At 30.5% G+C, this 17,427-nt stretch overlaps 1 long non-coding RNA gene across 1 annotated transcript in view; it reads left to right on the forward strand.

Annotated features, from left to right (window-relative positions):
* The first annotated feature begins 7,425 nt into the window (after positions 1–7,425).
* LOC107446623 (uncharacterized) overlaps positions 7,426–17,427 on the forward strand; it is a 58,850-nt gene continuing 48,848 nt past the window's right edge. Inside the window, exon 1 of the long non-coding RNA XR_006225893.2 lies at positions 7,426–7,739. This is a non-coding gene — a long non-coding RNA (uncharacterized lncRNA). The remainder of the gene's footprint in view (positions 7,740–17,427) is intronic.

A 17,427-nucleotide genomic window follows, 5' to 3' on the forward strand; every position in this document is an offset into this window, starting at 1 on the left:
CCGAACGATGGCTGGTCTATTCCATACCAATCTCGCACTGACCTCAGTACTGACGTGAAATATCATTTAAGGATCATGAACCAAAATAGTCCATGGTCCAAAACGGATCATGGCCAAGAATAAGGGTTAGTTCCATTAATGCAATGAGGGGTAAGAGAGAGTTAGCTCCATCTAAACGTTCCTTCACGAAGGCAAATTTTTCCCAAAATTAGATCCAGGAGTCTTTGTCTTCTAGATTGGGTTCAATGTTACAAGGCTACAGAATTGAACATTGGCAGTGATAAACTCAAAAAATCAGCTGTTCAACAACGGTTTTAAAAAATAAAATAAACTGCTTAGATATTGCGCTAACTATAAAAGTTTGAAACTGAGGTTATGTTCCAATTCATGCGTTACTAATTAAGACTGTAGATGAAAACTGTTTCGTTCCTGGCAGTTGGGGAAAAAAAAGACTCGTACATTTCTCACACTGCATTTTTTGATAATATAACATAACAGTATATTGCTAAAACAACTACTATCCGCTGTTATAATAACAAAATAAGACCTTTAAAAGCAAAATTTTATTTCATAAAAGAAAAATTGATTTCTTAAATAAAGAAATTTTATTTTTCTTTGATCATCAACTTCGGAAAATTTAAAGAAGAAAATAAAAATCAGGTCTTAATAACCAATTTTCCTAACCGCATCACCAAAAAGTTTAAACTAACAACCCATATTGACCTCACTGTCAAAAATAAAATACTTTTTAAAATACAGATTTTCCCACTAAAAATATCTTATTTAAAACCCCGGCAGAAATATTCTATAATGCTGACTATAACTATTGTTTATGTTCATCTGTTAAACTCAAAATTTATCGAGTATTCAAAATGTCATTTTTCACCTTTTTCTTTAAGTTGCTCTCTTTTACTATTTCCGCACACTTTGTTCCCGTTTTTTTAAGCTTTAACAAAATTTGAATCTTCCAGGTATCTAAATACACGCATCCTACATTTTACATATTTATGTACTCAACTACTCTAAAACAGGAAAGTGAAAGTTGAAGTATCTTTTATAAAACATGATGAATGACAGTTAGGGCACTTCGATTTTGACCCCTGCTTATTGATGAAGGGTTTCGCTCCTAAAGGCAACGACCCTCTAACACACTTTTGCCAAAAACTTTGTTTAGTAAGTATTCAAAATGTTTTCGTGAAAGTGTAAATCTATTCGCTTCATTGTATTTCCATGTTGATAAGTTAGAGTTAGTTAGTAGTGATATGCGTGTTGATCTCTGAAATTCGTTGCCTTGTTTATGGCATTGATTGATTGAATGTATGATTTATTTGCACAAAGTTCAAAAATTAGGACGTTATCTTTAGTGAATAAAATATGAGGGTTTTGTATTTTCGCATATAATCAAATATAAAAGTATTCGTGTTCCATTTGAAAAACAAATCTTATATTTAATGTTACAAATATTAAGGTTGCTGTCAATGGATGATTGAAATTAGAACTTGTGTAATTCAGAAGAGCTATGTAAGAGGAAATCAAAATTAATTATTTCGTATTCAAATTAATATGATACAAGTATGATGGTTGTAATAAAATTATATGATATACTAAAAACTCTAAATAATGAACAAAAAGCTGAAGTAATTAATAACCTAGATAATAGTGGTCTTTGTGACCATTGAAAAATCAGCATCTGCTTTAGACGTTCTACAACTTCTCTAAAATATAACTTAAAAGTATTAATTTTTACACAAGTTTGGCATAAGCATAGACATTATTTAAATGCAAAAACATCTGTGAAATATTGCAAAAATTTCCTATAATTTAATTTTCTTTAGAGAAAAAGAGATAATATGATGTCATGTGCGTACGATTACAGTCATAAATGTCATGCCAATGATTTGAGAAAATTTTTTTTAATTGGCAGTCAAATAAGTGGTTTTCTAGAAAATTACTAGCTCAGAAAAATTGAAAAATGAAAATTATTTTTAAATTTAAAAAAGAGAAATCTTAATTTTTTGTGATAAAAATTATTATTTTTAAAAATCAATTGGACCAAATATAATATAAATTATTTAATTATATTCAAGTCATAGTACGAATTTAAGCAACATGTTTACACATTCAAACTAATTACGAAGTTCCAATTTAATTAGATTTGTTAGAAAGCAAATAATCTTGCGCGCTAAGCGTAAAAAAAAGTTTAAATTGAGAAAAGCAGATTTAAAGGCAAAATTAAATAAATAACTTTAAGCAAAATGCGTGAATTCAATTTAATAAAACGGGGATGTTATTTTCTAGTTTTAATGGGTGAGTCTCATCGTTTTTGCTGCAAATTTGGAATTGTTTGAATTGTTGAAACTTACGAATGGTTTTTTCAAATTGCTCAAGCTAGTTACAACAGTCTTTTTTGCATTCAAAAAATCGAAATCTTAGTTTGGAACAACAATCTGGATCTCTCAACGTGACTTGAGAAGTCACATTCCATGTAAGTAATTATTCATTTTGATGTTTTGATTGGTATATTAACACATCTCTATTTTTGTATTCCTTTTTGTGAGTCGCTCAGCACATTTATACAATACTAAATGTGCTACATAGAAGATTTTTGGGGTGGATCCTAGAATAATCCACCAGTGGTGATTTTTTGAAATCTCACCATGCTAGGTTTCTGGTAGATCTGGTTCATCAGAGTAAAGGCAAGTTATTTTTTATTTGTTTCTTTTTAAAATAGTTTAATAAATTTTAATGGTTTATATTACTTTTTAAATAATAAAAAAAACGACTTTAATTCAAGTAATAATCGCCAACTTGGCGAGATTTCAAAAAATTGCCCAAGGGGTGGGCTATTCCAGAATTTTACCTCACTATGGATAGGGCTTTAAACAATAAAATTATGCTTTTAAAAGCTTTATTAGATTCAATTCAATTTACGTTACAGGGGCTATTTTTAATTTCTAAACGGATCGAAAACAATTATGCCTTTCTTCTCTTTATGCCTGGTGTTTTAATCATTTTCTTCCCTGTGTCTAAAACATTAATCTCAACTTTTCGTGACGGGACGTCTGCGGAAGTATTTGCTCCAGGCAGCAAACTTCCACCGGATTGATTTCCACGGAGCATGTTGCAGTTCTTAATGTTTTCAGTTATTCTGCTTTGCCACGTGCTTATTTTGTTTAGAAAATTATGACCGATAAAAAAGTGGTTGATGAAAAAATACATTGGAACTAGGGATTATTAAAATGTTAAAACATGCTTAGTCAGATTATGTAAAAGCTCATTTTTAAGGAACATTAAAAATTTGATGATATAAGACAAAATTGAGAAATTTTGATAGGAGCCAGTAGTGAGTTATAGTGTATTTAGGAATGGTCAATTTTAAACACATGACCACTTTTACAAGTTTAAATGATTAAAAATAATTTTGATATCAAAAATGTAAGGAATTTCCTTGAACCATTTCTCAGAATATGGCAAACAATACGAGGTTAATTTCTACAGTTAAGAAAATTTTAAGAAATAAGCGTGCAATGAAATAAATTACAGAATATTATAAAGTAATCATAAACATTGCATATTTATTAATAAAATGACAATAAAGTGCATATGGGATGTATCTTAGACGAAAAAGTGACAATCGGGTTGCGACTTTCAGACGAAATTTAAGTCGCAATTTTTAGCATTCCGTAGCTGGTGGTGAACTTCAATATTGCTCTATATTTGATGTGTAGTTGCCATCCCTTTTGATTTTGAGATAAGCTAATTTTTTTACGATGCATGTAGTCAAATAATTAATCTTTATTGTCACTGTTGTAGTTTTATTTATTTATTAATAAATTTCATGTTTGTTCGTTTGCTTACAACACATATTTTAATGTGCATTAAAATTAATGTAATGATTCTATTGCAAAAACGTTTCGGTTTAAAACAAGAAAATTTTTCGTAATGTGTAAGCACTAAATCTTCAAACAAATGCTTCTTTTAAATTTCATATAATTTTTTGCGCAATTGTTCTGTACTCAAAAATGTATTTAGGTTACCTCAGAAAAAATAAAAGGTGACAACTATACGCCAGTATTTTTTACAGCAAATGGGCCATTTAGTCCATGGCGTCCTGATTTGTCAGTGCCCGCTTTCTTGGTTATAAGACTGCATATTTGTTAATTCCTTTTGAATATCAAAACAGTAATGATAATTTATTAACTTATATAGTTGAACTATCCATTTCATCAATAAATTTTAAATAATGTTTTAGGAATCTTTGATAAATATTTCTTCCCCTTAAGAAAATAACTGAAATGAAATTTAAGAATACGTTCACCGAAGAGCCATTACATTAAGAACCACCCTGCTAATAACATGTAGGATCACCTTTAGCCCTCAGAACTGCTAACACCCGTCGTGGCATTGATTTCACAAGGTGCTGATAGGTAGTCTGAGGTATCTGGTATCAAGCGCTCACCAACTGGTCCTGCAATTCCCTCACATTGCGAAGTGGTAGCGTGGCAGCACGAATTTGGTTTTCCAAGTAGGACCACAAATGCTCTATTGGATTAAAGTCAGCAGAATTTGGGGGCTAAGACATGACTTGAAAGTCACTGGAATGTTCGTCGACGATTCTATCCTTATGACATGGTGCATTATCCTGTTGGTGAACACCATCACCCGCAGGAAAAACCGTTGCCATGAATTTCTGAACCTGGCTTGCAACTATGTTCAAGTAGCCTATAGACGTCATGGATTGTTCAATAAGGATTATGGGTCCTAATGTGCCCCATGAAATCATTGTTCCTGGGCAAAAAACCATGAAAACCTGTGTGAGCCTATTGTTATACATGGAAGGTGGTCGAAATGTAATAGCTCTTCGGTGTATATGTCTGAAAGTAACCTTGAAAATTTATAAGTCTAAACATATACTTCTAAATGAACATATGTTAGGTATATGTACTAAACATATACCTAAAATATCATGTAACATAAATATAATAATAATTTTTTTTGTAAGAGGAAGTTGCTTTAAAAACACGATTGTCATTTCAAAGTTATAATAGAAACGTAGTTTTTCAGTAATTAAATTAGAGCTTTATTTTTAAGAGCACCTGTACCTTTAAACTTATAACTGCAAATCTGAGCAATTTGTTTCCTAAAGATTTTTTTTAAATACTGATGGGGAATTGAAAAAAAATCACACGTCAAGTCAACATCCCGAAGAAAATCCATAATTTTTTCTTGCATATTTATGAGAGGCAGACATTTTTCATTTGATGCATCTTTTCTAAACTTTTAAATTATTCCATATTTCTTCAGGAAAAGTGTTTCGGAATTTATTTTTTTTATATCTTTCAAAATAGAACAAAATTGGAAACTCCGTAGTTGCAGTAGCGTGTAGTAAAAGTGGTACTGTTATATTTCAAAGCGTATTTCTTGAACTGTCTTATATGTCGTGCAGTGATTTTAAAAGCAGCTTTTTTGGTAAAAGGAAATTTGGAGTTTAAATTTAGAGATGCTGTGCTTGTTTTGCTTTTTTAATTTTCTTTATGTTTAAACTTTTATGAAAGCACCTTTTGGTTTTCAAACAAATTGTGTATAAAGAATGATCTGTCCAGTACCGCATTAGCCTATTTAGTAAACCACGGTAAAAGAACTTAATACTTGTTTAATCACATATCAAATATTTACTGGTATTCATATATTTAGACATACCATTCATATAACCATATACTTGAATGCTATATATATTTCTGAATATTACGTACTAGAATATTATATAAATAGTAAGATTCTGTAAAAAAAAAGACCACACAACCACTACAATGAGAAATTAGAATTCGTTTTATACAAAAGAAATTGTGAAAAATGCGAAGTAGAATTTTATTTACAAACATATGCAGGATTGTGGGAAAAAAAACTTATTGCAATGGAAAACTCTTTTTGATGTGCAAGATGAAAAGAGATATAACTACTATTACGTTCTTGCGAAAGAATGTGCTCCAGACTTGCTGCACATAAGTTGAGAATTGTTGTATTATTATTAAAAAGAATTGCTTTTTAGAAATTCAGTTTATAATTGTTTAATTTCAATTTTATTGCTATAATTGTGAAAAAATATGTTTATTGGCGAAGGGTGTTATCCTTCTATCGAATGCTCTGATACTTAAAAGTGGTTAATTCAAAATTCAACTTAACACTCAATGCATCTTTAAACTGAATTTCTTTACTTTTTGCTGCAATTTTTTCATAATAACAACGGTTTATAAGACGTTCTTTATATTGAGCGCACGAGCCTGCATGCGTTTCAGTAATGATAAATACCCAATGGGGCCTGTCTAGCTAATCAATCCAGTCATTACACTAACCGTACCGTAGCATGGAGGTACCAGATTCAATTTCCGCCGTAATACTGGATATCTCTTTGTGACATCATTCTCAAACTCGTACTATACGGTTATTCAACATGACAAGAGCTAATAAGTCGCATTTAAAAATGAACAAATAAACCAGCTTGTATGCATAAGTGCGGAGCATGCCATTTTGAGTGGCTTCGCCTACATGTCGAACGCTTTGTAACGTGCAGGTAGAGTGTTAAATTCTGCTGTGGCCTACATATTCCCGTGTGACATCTTTCTCTAATTTGTGCTCTCAGCTCTTCAATTTAAATACTTATTAGTGACGATACTTATTAGCCGATTATACGTCTTATTAGCCGAAGAAACAATCCAGCATATGTATATTTTTATTTTATCACCGTCGTTGAATAGCCGACCCAATTTCGGGTGTTCGATTAATGTTCAACTCTGTAGTCTTCTAATTTTGAACCCAATCCAGAAGACAAGGGAACTCCTTGATCAAGTATTGAGAGAAATTTGCCTTCCTGGAGGACGTTTTGATGGAACTAACCCACATTCACGCTGCATAGAGTGGAAAACCTCCTACGGAAAGGGGATTCTAACCCATGACCCGTCTACCACTGAGGATTACGTCAGTACTGCATCCGTTGCGAACCGAACTGCGGAATTCGTATCGACCAGCCTTCCCTAGGATGCGAACCCGGTTCACTTCATTGGAAGGGGCGAACGCTCTTTTCCTTTGAGTCACCACCGCTCAGCATTTGCATTTGTAACATTTAAAAAAATAAATAAATAAAAGTAATTGGTTGAAATATCTCGGAAAAAAGTTTTTTCATCAAATAAGGAGATTTAGAGGTCTTCCTGGCCAAGTGATATCGCCAGCTAACCACTGTGCGGAGCTCAGAGGTAACGGGTTCGAATCCGACTGTTACCCTGGATGTATCTTCGTGTTGTCTTTCTCTGTATTGTGCATCCTGTCCTTCTACTTGATACGGGTTTAGAAACCTTAGTTGACAACACAAGCTTACAAATGTATGTGGCACCAATTAATAAGGATATCGGATGCGGTACTACTTGGTGCTGTCTCTCCTATTGTGCTATCTGTCCTCCTCTACTTAACGAAGGTTTATAAGCCTATTTTGAGCACACAAGCCTGAAAATTTATGTATTTGCAATAACCAATAACTAACCAATTAATAAATAAATAAAGCGTTTCAAGTTTATATTATGAATTAGTGACAATTTGGTTAAAAACAAGCTACTGAAAATACTTTTATATGGATGCATTTTAGCGTATTAAGTGCTGTTTATACCAAAAGGACATTATGGAATCATTTTATGAAAATTTTCAAGCTTGGATTTAGTTGTTAGAATACCATACTTCTTTTTAAACAAGTAAGCCTTTGCTTTTCGTTTTGGAAATCATATGATAATATAAGATTTTCTGTTCCTTTTCCATCTCAGAAAAAAAGATATATTACACAAAAACTTAAAAATTGCATTTAAGGTAAAAAGTTCGATTTTATTTATAATTGCTCAATGTTTTGAGGTATTTCGATGAAATAGTTTCATTATACATGTTTCTCATTAAAATTGATTGGTTTATCTAACGAAAACGTGTTTTAACATCGCAAAATTATCAAGTTTAATTGATATTATCATAAACTTAAATAAGTCATTGTGTTTCTTTTTTATTTATTTTTGTAAACTGCATTGTTCATCTACTTTGAAAGTTTTTGATATAATACTTACAATTGATAAAAACAATAATGCTTTGCTTATGATTTATACTTTAGGTTTGAAATTAGAATTTTTATTTCTTAATGTATTTTTTATTGATTTCAAATTTTTTAAACTTTTATTCAAATTCTTTTCATATCAATACTTAATAAATTCTTAAAAACATCTATTAAATAATTTATTTATGGTCATAAGAAAACACCGTACAGAGATACATAATAAATAATTTTCAAATAAAAAAAAAATACTTTGTCTTTTTTGATAATAATTCTTATAAATATAGTACACTTAGACTTCTTTCAAAAGCATCAGTTTGTTACTTTTTGAGAAAATGTTTAAAAATTAAATCTTTTTCTAGGAAATACAGTGAAAGAACAGTTCAGGAATGTTGACTTTCTGCTTACTTTCTCCCTAACTATAGCCATTTTGATTTGACTGGAAAAAACATATTGTAAATGTTTAAAATCTTTTGAGCTACATCTATCCGATCGGTTTTGATATTTTTCAGGAAATTTAATAATCCTTTTCATATTGCAGCGCTTACATGTCAAAACTGACTGTTACTTTTTTAAAAAAATATCCCATAAAAAATGTTGAGCCTAAAAGAGAATATCAATAAATGAGGCTATAAAAGTTGTTTACTTTTAAAATATTTTTCGCCTAGACAAGTTTAATACACTTCTAATTCATCAAAATATTTATCAGAGTAAGGCATTTTGACATGGTGCTAAAAAATTTATTAGTTCTCATATGCTTTAGCTTTCTGGGTGTCAATTAGTATATAATTTAGTGAGACATTTCATTTTTAAAAAAAATAATGTTTTTATTGGCTAATAAATTTATCTGCTAAATCAATTTGCCTCAAAAAAAAAGGATGTAAATGCGCATTTTATTGCTACAACTAGCTTATAATTTTTTTTAGGAAACTAAGTCAGGTAAGGAGTCTAGATAAGTCAGATATCTATAAAACTAATCAACTGATTTCTTTCAAAATGTAAATTTTGTCATTCGTAATTAATATATTTCAAAACGATATAAAATATTATATACCTTACAATTCCAAGATTTTTCCACAAATATTAAATTAAATAGCAGAAAAAATACTAATAGCTAATTGGAAAAAAAAAGGTTTTCATAATGAACTTTCTTAGGAAAAATGCATTTTATAATAGTGGGGAAACTCTTTAACATGCTTAATAAACAAAAGTTTTGAGGCATGTTTTTTTTTCTAAACTATTGGGTCCATATTTTGAAGATTTCGGCTCTCCCATTCCCCTGTATTTTGATCAGCAGCTCAGTAAACTGAGTCAGACCAAAAAATGGCATGCTGTATTAGATTCTGTAAAACAAGTTATATAGATTACATGAATTAATTAGCTTATTTAAGGTTATGCCCTGACTTGAATAGTTTCGTTGGTTGGGCGTTGGGCCCTTTGGTTTGTGAGTTTGATTCCCACTGGCGGCTGCAGACTGTTGTAAATGCTGATTGGTGCAGGTTAAATATGACGAGTCACAAAATCCTCCATGTCTCCATTACAAACCATAACCTCTGGGGGTACTTAATTGGAGAGTGATTGTTCTCTGAGTTCAAAACTGTGAACTGTGGATGAATGAATGGATGTCTGATGAATGGGTCCGATCGATTAATGAGCTGTGATGTTTGCTATTGTCTTATTCTTGAACATAGATGGCGCCACTGAAAAACAGAAATTCGCTTGCTAGTATTGTCAAGTACCATTAGAAACCACAACAGCATTAACAGGTTTTGCCCCAGAGCCATCAAGTCCTATTACATGAAAATCCACTCATTAAATCAAAATCCATTCAGGGAGTTCACCTTTTTATATCATGCACTTTTTGTTACTTTTATTTAATTTTTCTACTTGCCCCCAAAGATACTCAGGTATCAAGCAACTTTACGGCGAACGTAGTATTTTCATTTTTATTTGGTTAGCAGAGAAAGTTTAATTTTAAAAAAATTAGTAGATTTATTAGTATGCCCAAACCTTATTTCCTTAAAGACTGAATAAAACCTTCACGATAAAAACTGTCGAACTATAAAAACTATTTTGCTCTAAACCTTGATTTTGCCCTTTTTTTAGTCTAGCAATATCCAGGTTCTCAAGTTTAACAATTGGTTTGCATAATGCTCAGGCCAACATTTTCATTTAAAATGTTAAAGAAATCATATAAAAGACTGCGCAAATAAACCTTGTCTCAGTGATGGTCGTAAAATGTAAAATAACTTTGAGAAGGTGTACTTATCCTCGGTCTGAGAACGTTTTCTCCTCTTGATCAGCGAATGATTTTTAACCTACAACTTTAGAAGGTCTTTCTAGCCCTGTTTTATAAAGGCAGATTCAGTCTCGATATAAAAGAGTTGCTTATACAAGCTTAATGGGAAACTCATGGAGCGTAAACTAGCATAGTTAAATTTAACATTGTTGCAAACTTGCATGGTTTATTTGGAAATCTTTAATAAATCTTATCCTGCGACTTGTGATAAAGGTAATTGCTAAAATTAAAATCAACCAGACACTGCTATCTGAGTTTTCATAAAGTTAAAAGGAAAAAATTGATTTAAAAACAAGATCGGACTTGTCTCTAAAATGACTAAAAGGGATCAAAAATTTTCAATCAGGTTGATATTAAAATTATGTAAATTTAAAAAGAAAAGAATTATTGTGTTTGTAAAAAGATTACTACGTTTATAATTGTACACTTAATAACGTAATCAATTTGCAAGTTTCAAAAAATTCAAAAGATTTTCATAATTTTTATTTATTACTTTTCATATTTGGAATTATTCCAGAAATAATACTATGAAGTTGGAAGATATGGATCACAGCTCTCAGTTAAGAATAACGTAAATCGTTAAAATTATATAAAGTGAACACTATCTAAAATAACAACTGTCTTAAAATAAATTAAAAAATTTTGTTGAAGATCTATTTCCTTTTCCAACTTGCAAACTGTGGCAGTGAGATCTGGAACATGTAAAACATTAAGCGTACCATTTTTCTATTCTAAGAAAATACCAAAGTTAAATCCATTTGAAGATTTCTCTGAATTACCGAAACAGATATTTTTATCCCAGGATCTCAAGTTCGCGTAAAGTCTTGGAAACCCTAATTGCAAGCCAAGACGAAAGATTCCACTGACAAATAAATGTCGCAAACAGAGAAGAAGTCAAGTAAAGTCTTACAAACTATCTGGGGTTCAAAGAAGGACTATTTCCAGTAACCAAGACAACTTCGTTTCGGATCTTATCTGAGCAGAATAAAGAATTAAGCAGAATTTCTATTCTCGATATCGTTGCCAATTACCATAGGCTATAAAGATTTGAACTGCTAGTTGCCTTTGACAAAAATTATTAATGCAGACGATAAAAAAAATTTTATCGTCTGCATTTTATCTAATTTCTTACATTAATTACTGAAATAAATTTTGTAATTTATGTGCTATTACATAAAAAAAAAGACTTTCCAAAAGTGAGGAGTGATGTGTGTTCAAAACTATGTTAGAATCACCAAAAAGTACTTGAAGGTACTTTTCATCGGAAAAAATTTTCATAATAATTTTTTTTGTTCTTTTAATGCTTCCCGGCATTTTTTTTGGACACAAAATGAGAATGCTGAAATTACTTAGCATTGGGAATAGATTTAAATGGTACAGAAAAAAATTAAATATCATAATGCCCCAAATAACACAATATCAATAAAAAGCTAGCCAGTTTCTTCCTAAAATTAAATTAACAACAATTTTTTTAAAAGAACATTCGAAAATTCACCTCTCTTCATTCTTCATTCATATTTCTGTTACAGATTTTATGTGAAGGATTTCTGTTCTTTGAATAAATTAAAGAAGTAGTGCAAAAAGTGAGCTTTCGAATAACTGTATAGAAATTTTGCTACATTATTCATTATTTTCTTTTTTTTTTAGTTTTTGACAGATGCTAATCAGTTTATAGTCCATAAAAAACCAATTTTACAGAGAATAGAGAAAGTATGAAACAGTGAGATATCCAAAATAACCATTGATAGAGAAATCTAAAAATATTTTAAAAGATGCATTCAGGGATAAACTTGATTACTTAAATATATATATATATATATACCCTCCTTAAATTCTGTTGTTGAAGTTGCACCATGTATATATCAAATATTGGCTTGCTTAGAAAATATTTTCGCTTTTTTTCGAACAGAGGATTTACTCAAACTTTAACACAGCCTCATTCGCTCGTAAAACACAAACTCATTATATATTTTGACAGCTGATATACAATTCTTGTAAAGAATTTCGATTGATTCTATGCTGTAATTTTCGATTTGCTCCCTTTCAAATATGGAAAGTGGAAAGCAGCATTTTTAGCATACTTTACTTTTTTTCTATCGTCAAGGTAAAAATGCTGTTCTAAGAAGAAAAAATAATATTCAATGTGTATGGAGATGACGTATTGACAGAACGTCAGCGCCAAAATTGGTTTACAAAATGTCGATCCTGCAATTTTGCACCACGTTCTGGAAGTACAGTTTAAGCCTGAGGAAGGTACAATATAGGAGAACTGGCGAATAACAATTCTTGACATCGCTGAGGGATCAAATTTAAATTTGAATTTGATCATTTCATAACCATTCGAAAAGCTTAGTTTCAATCTCGAGCCTCAACATATGGGGTATGTACATAGGGGTATGGGGTATGTATATAGGATATGTAGAGTATATACATATGGTCAACTTGCTCTTTCGGAAAAAAAAAGTTGTTGTCTTTGATTTGCTTTTCAAACGTCAAGAAAATGATTCACGTTTGAAGTCCATCATCACTGGGAGCAAGAGACGTGATGTCACAGCAATGTTCTCGTCTCTAAAAACAGTTTTTAGACGGTAAAACCTTTACTTACAATGAAGAGGTCTAAACTAATCTAGGACAGTTTCTTTTCAGCAAAGTACAAGCATTTTATGAGCGGGGGATTCAGGCCACAGTCAACAAGATAGCAAACTGTATTGGACCAGAATCGCAGTTTTTAATTCAATTAAATATTTATTATTTGCCAATAAAATCGCCTTTCCTGTTCATATTAAAATGAAATTAATTTTCGAACTACCCAATACTTATTGAAAGTTCTTATTTATACACATCTACCCCATACAAGTTACTTTATAATACTGAATTTTAATTGAACTTTAGTTGAACTGCTTATTTTAAAATTTAAAAATTAGTTGTAGAATTTGAAAGCCTCTTTTAAAATTTAATGAAATATTATGCCTTTATCCAACACGAGAAACACATATTAAAGAACACAGTTATGGAGTTGAGATACTCAATTTTTTTCAAAAAGATATAAGACAGGAAAGTAATTCTCTGGTATTAGTTAACGAAGCAACGCACGTTTAAGGCTTTTAAAGTTTAAATTTAAGTAATTGAGGAAGGATATTATTCGAGGTAATTAATGTTGGAAAACTAATTGCCCGGTCACAAATCTTCGAACCATTAGTGACACACGAAATATTAATGCAACAGTTAAAACCCGTCTAAATATGCTCCAAGAGTTTTTAATTTATTTCAGTTAATTTGCTTCAACTAATTTGCTCATTTACAGAAAATAGCACCCTTTCTTTAATCTGTAACACCTATAACTCAAATGATATGCAACTTTCCCTTCTTTCATCACTCCGATTAATCTTTAAAAAAATATGGAGACAATTTTTTATTCCATTAGAACGCTGTTAAACGTTTTAATTTCCTTTGGATCAAATTTTAAATTAACTAAATGGGAGGAAAAATTTGTTTTACGGATCATATTATAACATTTAAATTATTAGGTAATTTTAAGAGAATTTAATCGAAACACCTATATTGAAGAATTTAATCTGTAGCACTTCGAATCCAAATGATACTATCCTATTTATCTTTCTTTTATCAATCATATATATATATCAATCTAAAAGAAATCAATGGTAGGAAAATTTTTATTTGTTTAAAAAGCAGTATAAATTCTTAATATCTTTTTTTTCTTTTATCAAATTTCAAATTAACGGATGGTGAGGAAAATTTCGCTTAGCAGATTATGTTATAACAGTAGAATGAATAGAGAAATATAAGTTAATTAATGTCACTTTCAATTTTCCTAGTTATAAGAGATGCACTGTACATAAAGAGGCATAATTAGAGGTACTTTATGATTTAAAAACTTAATTTACTTCAAAATACTGAAAATGATAATAAAAGTCGCCATTATCTGATTGCTCTAAAATAGATTCTTATTCACAGGACTCACCAAGAATGAGTGAAGAAATAAAAGTAATTTGAAACAGAAAACATAAAGAAGGAGACATGGAAAATTAAGGCGAGAAAATAGAAAAACCATAATAGCCGAAAATGAAAAAAGGGGGGAGACAAAATCAGAAAATCCGGAGTCGTTGAGAGAGACAAATCTGAGTAAAATGCATTTCCAAGCACTATGGACGGAAGTGAGGTACTCATGTTGTTTACAAGGGAGTCGAAAGTTATGAGAATGAAACAAGATTCCAAGCCATCAAGATGAGTACAGGTGATGGGAGTGGTAATAATTTCAGAATTATCGAAATGAGTTCTGATTTTCGAACGCTCGCGGCCAGGTAATTTTTAATTATATAAGAGTAGCAGACACACTGAATTAACATTTGTCAAGAATTCCTTTGAAATTGGGTCCAATTTTATGCCTTACCATCTGTTTTTTTGGCCTGGATGATCAAGAGAATAAGGTCCTGAACTGTGACAGAAAATGGTCGAGAGCTCACACTTCGAGGTGGCTGAGAAAATGTATCAGTTAATAGCGAATAGCATGCTTGTAAATTGAAGTAAACTGAATTCCAAATAATATTATAATCTTATTAACAATGTGGCATAAAGTAAAAGTGTTTATAGTTCGAAAGTGAAAAAACTCCAGAACCAAACTTAATTAGCGGTATATACTATTTAAATCATGTCGAACTTTCACTGCAATCAAACAAAATAGTACTACAAGGTCATTTTTGTGGTTAGAACATAGAAACTACCGAAAATTAAATTTTTTCAAGCATTTTTGTAATGGCATTCGATTTCATGCATTACTACTTTTTTTTTTGGTCAGAATAGTTGAGAGGTTAAGGTCCTTAACTCAGACAGAGAAAATAGAGTGTCCGTGGTTCGAAGTTACTCACATTCCTTGCTTATTTGCGAATAACGTTCGAGCATTTGTAGTTAATTGAAGTTGAACTAATTTTAAATAATCTATTTACTTCAACATCTGCCTATAACGCAGCTTCTAAGAATAGACATGGCAAATAAGATCTTTTACAAACCGATGCCAATATAAAAATGCAAGTGGATTGTTAATTGTTTATATTTGATACATCATATTTTAAGCCGAATTCTGCCTCATAGTTCCATTTTTGTTAAAATTAGAAAGGGTCTTCTTTAGAAATCAAATACCCAGTGTCTGATTAGTATGTACTAACTATTAGATTTAATTTAGTTCAACAGTTTTCTCGTTAAGTGAGAACCAAGCTTACTGATAATCTGCAGAGTAATTCTAAAAGACATTTTTAGATTATTTGCTAAGGGCTAAGGACAGACAAAATATTGCAAACATTTATTTTAGAATATTTTACCTAAAGACCTTAGAAATGAAAAAATATTAAATCCTTTGTAGAATCTTATGGCGGAGGTTTGTTTCTCCGTCAGTAGCCGCCAATATTCGTATAGAGGAAAATAACTTTATAAAGTCTCCAGGAAAGAATATACAAATTGTTTAGTGAAATTTAGATTTTATTAAGCATAATAGGTGATAGAGAATGGCCATTTCTTCATCCAAAAAGGAAATCCCTTAAAGGGATGAAATCAGAATACCCTCCTTTTGAGAGATCATACAGCCAGAATATCATTTCTGACGGTTAGAAATTGAGACTGGGAAGCCCCGAAAAGGGCACTCCCAGACTCCACAATTTTGAAATTAAAAGTGAATATATTTATTCCTAACGGAGATAGAAAGAATGGGTAGGATATCCGAAATTGGCGATTTATCATAATATATCATAGCCAAAACAAAGCCAACTAGCATATCAATACGGGTTTAAAAGAATACCTTGGCGATCACGAGTCGCCAACAAATTTATGAGGATTATTACAACCATGCAACCGAAACATTAGTGGTTAGAAATTTAGAATAAAAAGTTGTAAATAGATTTTTGTTTTTGATTAGAGGCGACAGTGAATTAATAAGTCTGCATAATAATGAAATAAAAAGTACTGTTACATTGATCTATAAGAGAAGAATAAATATTTTATGTTCGTTTTAAAAGATTAAGTCATTGATTCATTTTAAATATAATTCTATTAATAAAAATAAGCTTAAGTAATGAAAGATATTTTAAAAGGATAGGAAATAAATATGTAATGCCAATTGTGGCATCACAAATCTATTAAAATTTCAATTATTTTTCAAACAGAAAAACTTTCAATCAATTTGATATTTTCAAAATCCAATTGCACATGACATTAAAATCGAAAGCAATCAGCTGTTTATGAAATAATCTGATGGCGAAAAAAAAATCAGCTATCAGAATTTCGCATTGTCGGACTTTAAAAGCCTGTAATTTATCTATGACCAACATGTTATATTGTAAGAAAAGAGCATTGTGAAATAGTTTTATCTTATTAATTAAAAAAAAATCAAAGAAAGGATTTACTTAATAAGACTAGGAACCACCTTTAGTTTCCACATTTTCAGATCTGATGCTTTATTTTATATCAAGGAAGACTCTACTTCAACAAACCTTAAAAGTCTCGATAAACTCCTCTCTTAAATACGCTATAAACGTTCTTACTGTCAGTTTAAGGAAACTCTGTCCTGAATTACGACTCTGAATAACTGTTTCAAGAAGATTTCGATGGTTGGATTTTCTTTTTTATGCATCTTTAAAACAACAAAAGAAGAAATAGCAAAAAATAGTGCGTTCTTTATAGAATACTTTAAAAACTTTTCTCTTTTATGTATTTATTTTTGTGTTATAATATAATTTATTCCGGTCCATTTAAGAGTTTAAAATTACTTACCTTAGTTATAAAATGCTGATTCTTAATAAGTTAAAGTATATTTGTATTACCCTGTTTAAATATTATTTGTTGTTTAAGGCATTTAAGTAGAACCATATAAGAAAAATAATAAAATTGAAAAGATTGATTGAAGAAATCTTGTTACGAATAAAAAAGTCATTTTTCAACTAAATTTTTCAAAAAAAAATGTCATATTAAACAATATATGGGGGGAATATAAACGATTGTTTATTTATAATCTCTTGTACTTGTATATATATATATATAT

This window comes from Parasteatoda tepidariorum, chromosome 2 (assembly GCF_043381705.1).
Source record: "Parasteatoda tepidariorum isolate YZ-2023 chromosome 2, CAS_Ptep_4.0, whole genome shotgun sequence".
In the NCBI taxonomy this organism is placed as follows: domain Eukaryota; kingdom Metazoa; phylum Arthropoda; class Arachnida; order Araneae; family Theridiidae; genus Parasteatoda; species Parasteatoda tepidariorum.